This window comes from Squalius cephalus (assembly GCF_949319135.1).
Source record: "Squalius cephalus genome assembly, chromosome: 4".
Lineage (NCBI taxonomy): Eukaryota > Metazoa > Chordata > Actinopteri > Cypriniformes > Leuciscidae > Squalius > Squalius cephalus.
The window spans coordinates 27,401,112-27,410,784 of record NC_137125.1 but is presented as its reverse complement, the minus strand read 5'-3'; positions in this window follow the sequence as shown (position 1 = coordinate 27,410,784).

Below are 9,673 nucleotides of genomic sequence, written 5' to 3'. Positions count from 1 at the left end.
CAATGCACATTCGTTTTTTTTTTTTTTTTTTTTCAGGGAATGTGCTTGGCGTGTAGACCACAAAGGCCTCAGTATTTTTATTCAAAAACAGGATCTGTTTCAGTGTTTTGGGGTTCAGTCGGTTCCTTTTTTTGCGGATTTCTTCTCCTAGCCCTGGAGAATACTCTCTCACACATGGTACAGATGATGCAGGTGTACACAAGTAGTGTTTAGCCAGGTCATGGAGGTGTTTATAAGCCATCTTCTGTCTAGACCAGTATTCAAGTGGATCATCACTACGTGGCAGAATGTACAAGGTACTTCTGTACTTAGGTAGCGTGTGCAGTGGCACTGTTGGTTCGCTGTGAATCACTAGAATGGCTGTCCAGGGTTTTCCATAAGTCTACCACCACAATGTTTGATGATGAGCTTGTGGCACTGCTGAGGTTACTGGTGTTGGTGATTGTCTCTCAGGTCTAGAGGCCTTTGATGATTGCTTCACATTGAGAAATTTGATTTTGGGTACAGGTGTTGTTACTAAAAACAACCATTTTAAAACGTGGGTCTAAGAGTGTTGCCAGAGCAAGGCAGCTCTTTTGCTCATGACAAACCTCTCATTCAATTGTTTGAGCAGGTTTGCAGCCAGTCGTGAGGCCATTTCTGATGTCATTTGGGTACTCATCTTTCGTATGACTGTTTTCAACATCCTGATCATTAGGATCACCTTGGAAACTGACACCCTTTCCTCCTCTGACTTTCCACCATGGCTTGGTGGAAAGGCCCAAGATCCCCAGGCATTGATTTATATAATTATACTCTTCAGCTGTGAATGGTGATGGTCTGACCTAGAAGCTCTCATTGAGAAGGTGCTGTTCCATCTTGTTTCCACATCCTGAATCATCTTATGTTTATGCCTACCCATCTGGTCTGTGACAGCCTGTCCTTGGCTGTGGTGCTGGACCTGAAGTGACCCGCGATCTTGCATCCACAGCTACAGAGGTCTTCTAACTCAGGGGTTGAATCGATGGCCTTCTTCACCCCAAGTTGAGTCCATGTGCCTTAATCATGGGTTTCAACACCAGCCACCATGTTTGCTGCACCATCAGTGACTAAGCAGCTCACATTTTCAGAGATGCCCAATTCCCCCATCAGAGTGGCTTTTGCTTCTGTGATGTGAGCTGCTGTGTGGGTCTTGGGGAACTTGGTCACACCAAGAAGGATGGATGAGAGCTTCCACTCTGAGGTCACATAGTGGCATATTACCGCCATGTACGCATCAGTGTTAATTGATGTCCACACGCTGGATGTCAGTCTCACTGCTGCAACCTTCCACACCTCAGCCTAGGCCTTCTCCTTCAGATCTATGTGCTTCTTGCCTACCATATCCTTCAGAGCTTTCCTACTGGGGAGGATATAGGGAGGGTCCAGCAAGAACAAAACTTCACTAAACATTATTTGTAGTGTGCCCACTGTCCAATACTTACAATAAGCTTTGTTACTTGATTGATAAGAATTAGTCTAGATTCTAAAAAATTTCTAATTCCATCATGTTTATCTTAAAATTCAAACAGTAAATATTTTTGGTGCAATTTTTTATGTGGCGTCACAGATTGCTGTAGCTGCTCACAAACCGATCATCTCTTCCTCAGCATGAAATAAACATGAATGAACATCAAAAGCTGTTAACCTTTAAAACCGGATGTGTCGTCGACGACACAGCCAACCAAGCTGTATTCATGTCACTGTAACTCTTCAACCGTTTGCACTATCAAAATAATTCAAATAGTTCCTGAAAGTAGACATCAAGCGCTTTTCGCCAATATACGGCTTATTACGGTAATGCCATGCTTTCCGTCTGCAAATGACAGCAGCGCGGGGTGGAAGGATTTGAACAGAGAGATACGACGCGCGGCAGGTTAGAGTGTTTTGGATTGCATAAAATAATAAAAGAAACGAACAAATACATGGCGAAAGAAGTGTTAGACAGCAGAAAGGGGGATTGGGATGATTTTTAATGAAATTTGGGAGGCGGATGGCCGTTACTCTTTCACGTATCTAAGCATGTAGTGCGTGCATGTGTATGTGCGCGTGCCTATGAATGCGTGCATTTGTATATGTGTGCGTGTATGACAAAAAGCGTCCTAAATGAAAACTGTGCAACCCAATGTCACAAAAAAGACTTGTATATATGTATTATAGTTCATTTTTCAACTTTAACCCTCTGGGGTCTGGGGTGTTTTTGGGGTCCTTGAGATGTTCTGACATGCCCTGACATTTGTGCTTTTTTCAGTTGCTTATAAACATATTAATGGCAAAGGTGTAAATTCACTCTATATAGCACAAACAGGACTTCCATAATATGTGAGCCACATGTATGTACATGTTTTCATTTTTGAGAGAATAATGTTTATGCATGGTTATCGAAAAAACAAAAAATTAAAGTTTCTGAAATAAGGCCACAAAACACATACTAAATATGTGGCAATAAGACTTTTGACTAATGGATGTCATCGCCTAGTGTTTTTTCTTCAAAATGATATGAAAATCATCCTGCCTAATCATTCACATAAAACGATACATTGATTTTAGTTTTGTGAAACACTTTTAGTTTGGAAAGCCAATATGCGGATGGGGCGTAAACGCTCCAACAGCATCATGCATATTTAGTAGTTCACACCTGGTGAGACTACGTCCCTGCATACTTAATGAGCCATTCATTCAGGTGTGTCACCTATAGCTAACTTAAATATACAAGCTTCATAAAAATGATCATTCTAGGAGAAAATTTCAGATGGCATTTAGAGGCTTTTGCATCTGAACTCTTCATATACACACACACATATGCATGCACATACATACTTTATAATCTTTTCAAAACTAGTCAACGTCTTTCAAAACTAAAGTATACATTTTATCATACGTATTTCAAAGTAAAGGATTCATTAGTTAGTTGATGACTTTATTTTTGACAAAACACATACAGTATATATTCCCCATCTCAGTATAGCAATAGAGTTTGCTAAAAGCTGTTCATTCAATACACCAGTATTTGAAAATCGATCATATTTTGTAAAATTACATTTATATTTGCATTTATGTCAAAACCTAGACACTTTTAAACATCAAAAGGACATTTATTAATATGTATTCGTGTCAAAATGACAAATAAACAGATTTTCCTATTCAATTTTGCATGGAAACGCTTCCAAGACGCTTGCGTGTCGCGTGAAAAATAGGCGTCGGTTCTATTTCTAGAATGCACGCGTTTTCCACGCGGCTCGTGCCGCGCCTCCGTCTCACACAGGCAGTGTGCAAACTCTAAACTGTTAACATGGGAGCCGAAATAAAAACGGACACGCCACGCAGCTGAGACGCTTACGCCACGCATCCAGTGTTTCACCGGGCCTTATCCAGCTGATGTGGGCGTTTCACAGGTTTGTATGGATCGCCTCACATTTGCGTTTGAATAGCGCGGTCTCCGTAGGCGGAGTCACATTAAAACTTAATTAGCTGAGATGAGAACGACTGACATCTCTCTCTTTACATACATATTATATAAACTGTGAATATTTGTTTTTTATAAAAATTACTTCATTGAAAAGAAGAGAATTCAAGCTTCATGCCTGTGTGTCTGTATGCCTGTTTGACTGAGTATTCGCTGAGTTACAGTTCATTTTCGGACGCGTTTCAAAATTGACTTCACTGACGGAGAGTAGGCAGAACTCGCATCATGTTTATTTTTCTTTATTTGGCGAAAAGCACAACACTTTGTTTTTATTATGAGCATACACAAAAAAAAAAAAACCACACTAAACAGGATCGATTGATGTATAACACGAGCATATAAGATAAAAATTAATATTTTTTTTTTATTTTTTTTTTTGCACTCATACGGAAAAAAACGAGCCTATCGCGCCGACCCCAGGGGGTTAAAGTGTTAGTTTCTTTCGTTCATGATTTTTTTCTGTTTTTTTCTAAATAAAAATCAGTAAATTTATTCTCGTTTTTTTATTTTTGTCTATTTAAATTCTATTTACAAACTCACCACACACAATAATGGTCAATAACTGTAATTTGTTGAAAGCTTATCTTTTTCTGAAAAAGATGACACCTTGCACATGAAGATAGCACATTGTTTTAGAATTTTACAGTCAAAAAATCAAATTATGTGAAAAACACCTATTTTAGCTTCAGGTTCTAAAGGGTTAAAATGTTAAATGCTGTTAGATTTTAAAAATAAACTACATTGAAATATATCAAGTCTCACGTAGTTGCATGTTAGATTAGTTTCTGTGTATAGAGTGGTGTAGGTTTGAAATCACTTTGTAGGCCAAAACACACAAATTATTCTACGACATGAAATACATCAGTTGTACCCCACTCCTTTATTTTCTGTTGCGTGTCTCGAACAAGTGGCTAAATGGGACTACAGAGGCTGTCGAGGAGATTAAACGTCATCACGCTGAACAGGTAAAATCACTATAAACATTCTGGGCATCAGATTTTTCAGTTAAAATCAAGCAACTGTAGCGACTGGGCTATTTGAATCATTCGTTCGTTTGATTCTGAATTAACAAATTCGGACTCTCTGTGCTTTCTAAGCACATTCCTCCCCAAAACGTTCTTTGCTAAGCTTACTAAAGCTTGTAACCTCTTGACTTCAAAATTATAAATCATTCGCCAGCTCCAGAGAGACTGGAGCAAATGGACTTTTCTGACACTTATGGCATCTCAGAGATACTCCAGAAACCTGAAACCAACATTCTTCTTCCCTGTGGGGAGCTTCAAAAGGACCCACAGAGAGATAACGAAACTTTCTATGTGACATTCACACACATACACACACACACACACAAACATCCCTTTGTGTTTTGAATTAGGATAGAATATCCTTTAATAGAAGTACAATTACATTATGCATGTGTGATTAGTTTTGCTTTATAATAGAGGTGTGGTTTTGAAATGTATTATTTAATCAATAGTGTTTTAGTTAGAGAATGTTCACCAACGTTCTCTGGTAATTTTTCTTTTACGTGGTGTAGTTTGTGTATTCTGGTTAACTTTGGTAATAAGGTTAGACAAATCAGGTGTGTACCGTGTTTAGTTCATTAAGCTTCATCTCCATTTGTAGCCTAGTGTACAACACATTTTGGGTAAATCTTATTTCTAGCCATGTAACGAACTTTAAAATGTTTGTAATTCTGCATATCTTATGTAACTTTGTGTATTCCTATAATCTTTCATATGACATGTTTTATATCATTTTAAATCTTGAGACTTAACGGAGTTGAATCTCGATAATAGATTGCAATGATATGATTATTACTATATGAATCGTCTTACTAGAGTATTAAGACAACACCATAACTCCCTCGAGTGGGTGTCTCCCCCAGAGACAAAGGAACTTTTCCCGCTTCAGATCTTTGGACGTTCATTGGTTGTTTGCGCGAACAGAGGCGTCAACCCATATTTTCCATAAAAGACCGACTCAGGAAATCTCCGGGAGCACTTTCACGAACCCTCTTCGTCAGCGAGAAGATCCATATGGCTCCCTTTTTGGGAGCATTCTCCGTTTTTCTTTTTCTTTAAGTCTTTTATTTATTTTCATCTTCGGACTCTCCCTACGTTCAGTGAAGCAAACGTAGCCGGCAACTTCAACTTTAAAGAGACTTGAACAGCCCGCGGCCGCGCTCACAGAAGCAAGCCCTGCTTTTCTTAAAGAAACACACGCACGCTGCTCTTAACGATGCACGCACGACTCTGCGTTCTTCAGCAACAAAGAGAACCATTTTGCAAGATAAGTTTATTGAACTTTTAATGTGATTTGATTCCTTGCTGTCTCTCAAGGTTACATTGCCTGTGATTTTGCCATGCTGAGATCATCTCGGTGATCTCTCTCATCCTGAACTTTAGTTTCACTTTCTCCCTTTCATCCTCTCCCTCTCTCATCTGTTATTCGTTTAGTCTTGTATTTTGTTTGCGTGTCCTGTACATACATATTTACTCGTGTAAATTGTAGTATTTTGTGTTCCTTAGTTCAATGTATTAGTCCAATTATTAAAATTCCATATATACTTGATTGATCCTGTCTATAATTCTCACATTACGAGTCCCTGAAATGTTTGATCTAGCTACAGGCTTTACAATTTGATTATGGTTTAGTAACCTAAATTTTATAAGGACAAAAAGAATGGTTTCATGGCCAGAAGCTATTCCTTTTTGAAATTATAAGAAGTGATAACCTTATTGAGAAGGTTAGTAGGTTAATCTTATGGTCGTTTGCGGGACATTAAGGGTTAAGGGCACAAGTCAGCCAGCACAAGTCTTCAAAATAGAGACAATAGAATGGACAAATAGAATACCCTAGTCCAGGGCCAAATGTTGTAATAAAAACACTTGTAATTGGTGTAACAAAATGTTTCTATCATGTATTTTGATATTGTGCTGGCTGCACAAGTCTAATTTAAGGCTCTCACAAATAAATAGTATGGGTATATTATACATTTTCTGAGTCATCAGAGTGCCTTAAGTATTGAAGTTGTTGAGTTTTGTGTCCGTGGTGTTCTTTCATACCACAGGGATAAAATAAAGCATACAGTGTTAGGCGGAAATTGTGAAAAAATGTGTTATTTCTGGTTTAAAGAAGTCATGTGACCTCTGTGTTTGTCAGACAGATTCAGTACTGGGCTTAAATGAAAGCCTAAAAGGTCCCCTTTCCAGCGATACCAAGCACCATATTATAAAATATTGACAATATCCCTAGCATGAGCCTAAACCAGATATACACCAGATTTCAAAAACGGAATTTATCTTAGGGGGTTAGTAACTTCATGAGCTGAAAAAAGTGATTTCGCTACCACCCTTGCACTGCTATCGTGATTTTTCTAATACTAGGGGTGTATACCTTGCCAAATAACAATGATAGCATTTTTCCCCCCGATGATACCGATCAACCCCCCTGGCTCATGGACTACATGTCTTTCGGAATTTTGAGAGTAGCCTACAATTCTATTGTGGTTCTGAGCCTGCTGATCAACTATTAGTGAAATCATCACAGATCCATTGATTTTGGTTGGATTTTTATGATTTTTTCTGTGGAATGAGTATACTGTTTGGTGAAAAGAATGACATATTGACTGATGTCATAACTTGGGGGAATAGTTGATTGCCAATGAAGTAAAGATGAAAATATTGGAAAAAAGTGAGAAAACGCCTAATTTTTTGCATTAAATTGATGCAAAATCATGTAGAAATGTGTTTTAAGAGTTATTTTTTCAGTGGATGTTGTCAGCAAATGTGTTCTTTGTATCTGGAATGCATTTATTGACAGCCTACCAAACCCACTGAGGATTTGAGGGAAAAAAATCATTTTTCACATTTTTCTGATAAAAAATAAAGGGTGCATACACTAAAATGGCCACAATTTTTTTTCGCGATATTTCCGGCAGAGCAGACCCTCCAATTATTGGTTCTTAGGGTCAAAGTTAACAGAAAAAACACAAATAAAAAGTATAACAGACCATGTTAGGTTCAACCCATTTTTGAGACTTTGGCTCCCCGACTAATATGAAACAAAGTCTCAACTTTCAAATTTGATCATTTTTTAAAGAAATTGAAACAATAAATACCATTTTGTGGCTCTTTAATGTGTGGTGACAGATCGCCGTAGAGCCTCAGTTAAAGCTGCTTGTGAACCGATCATCTCTTCCTTCTGGTTAATTTATAGCATTAAATAAACATGAAAGAACATAAGAAGGAATGTTGTTTTAACTGCGGAAAGACTTCAGTACACTCCGTTTTTTAAGTTCAAATCCTCCAACGTTAATCTACTAATTCTCCTGACTGCTTTGTCGGACAAAAATGGCGGATTATGATTGGTCAGATTGCCTGTCAATCAAACTCCATGCAAAGGGTCATTTGTGTTTTGAAAACAATGGGTGGGCTTTGTAGTAACTTCCATCACAAAAATCTTTGTATCCACCTTATTCCTATGCCCCATGACGCGGGCCGTAACTTCCGTTAAGCTGTAAACAATCAGTGACTACGTTTACATGCAGCCAATAACCCGTTCAAAACCGGGATATTAGCAATAACCCGGTCGCGCACGGTCATGTAAACACCGGCAAAAACCCGAATATGCTCATATCCCGGTTTTTAAAAACCCGGATATGAACCCTGGGGTACCCCTTTTCTAACCCGAATATTTGGTCATGTAAAAGCGTATCGGCATATCCCCATCAAAAGGAACATTGATTTGTGTTCTGCGCATGTTCTATTTTGAGTAGAGACGGCGCATACAGAAACCCGCGTGCAGTATACCGGAAGTAAACAAGAAGTAGAGGTAAACATGGCGAGACGCAGCACAGCACCACACTTTTGGAGCGAGGAGGAAAGCGCAAACAAAGGCGATCGCTATCTGCCCCGAACGATTCATTATCCGCGTGCTGCTGCTGTTGTTGTTGTCTGGATACAGGAAGAAGAATCGGAAATGACGCATATTGCGTCTTAAGGTTGTCCGTACGTCCAGACGCTAACCGTGCGTCGCCGTTTACATCGGGACATTACCAATTGATTACAAATTCCATGTATACAGGAGTAACTCTCTCTGCTCACGCATGTAAACGGGTTATTCCGAATGTTTCAGAAACTCGAATAGTGACCTTAACCCGACCATAACCCGGTTATTGGCTGCATGTAAACGTAGTCACTGAAACTAAAGGCTCGCTCTATGAGCGCAATACGTTAAAAAAGTGTCACAATGAGATGACATCAATCTACTCAACCTTCAACCATCGAACATTAAAAGGAAATTTAAAAGTGTAAAAGCATCAACAAGGTACTTTCAACAGACCAAACAAACTCAAAAGCGCAAGTCTTTCCACAGCAATAACGGACGGGTTAAATATCACTGTAGTAATATATATCTGTATTATGTAACTTATGTTGCCTTAATCAAAAATTTTCATTAACTTCAGCATTATGTGATACTATTTCAAAGTGATTTCCGTCATTTTGACAGATTATAAATTGCATTTACCTGTGAAAACAAACCTGGAAAGAGACGTGAGGATTTGAAGAGAATAACAATAGATTCTTCGTGCATTCAAGTGAATTATTAATGGAATATATCATAAATTAAATTCGGGGGAACAGACCACAAATGTTCAGTATATTATGTTGTCCTTTTTCATACTTAAACAGCGGATTGCAAAGGGAAAAAAGAAAATAATCACAAGGATTTTTTTTTGAATGGAAGTTCCCCAAACCGGAAGTGCCACCCATAATTCAAAACGCAGTAAGGTCGTCAGGAATAAGGTGGATGCATCAGGACTAATGTCAACCCCCATTTTCAAAATGCTTACAAATATCTGAATTGCGAAACATAAATTTGAGGGTATCCAAAATGGGAATGTGTACACAAAAGTATCATCAACTGGAACCTGGTCATAGGTGTTTGTTTCGTTATCTAACACCAATAACTATTTCTGTGTTTAAAATGTTTTTATTAGGGAATCCAACAATTTGACAATCATTGTTACATCGCTTTTTACGATTCCTCATTATAAACATAAGAGACAAAAGAAAATAATAAAATAAAAGCAAAAAGCAAAACACAATGAACAAGTAAGAAAGAACAGTTCCCATTACAGGGCTCCAGACTAACTTTTTTTATTAGGAGCGCTGTAGCCCCTGA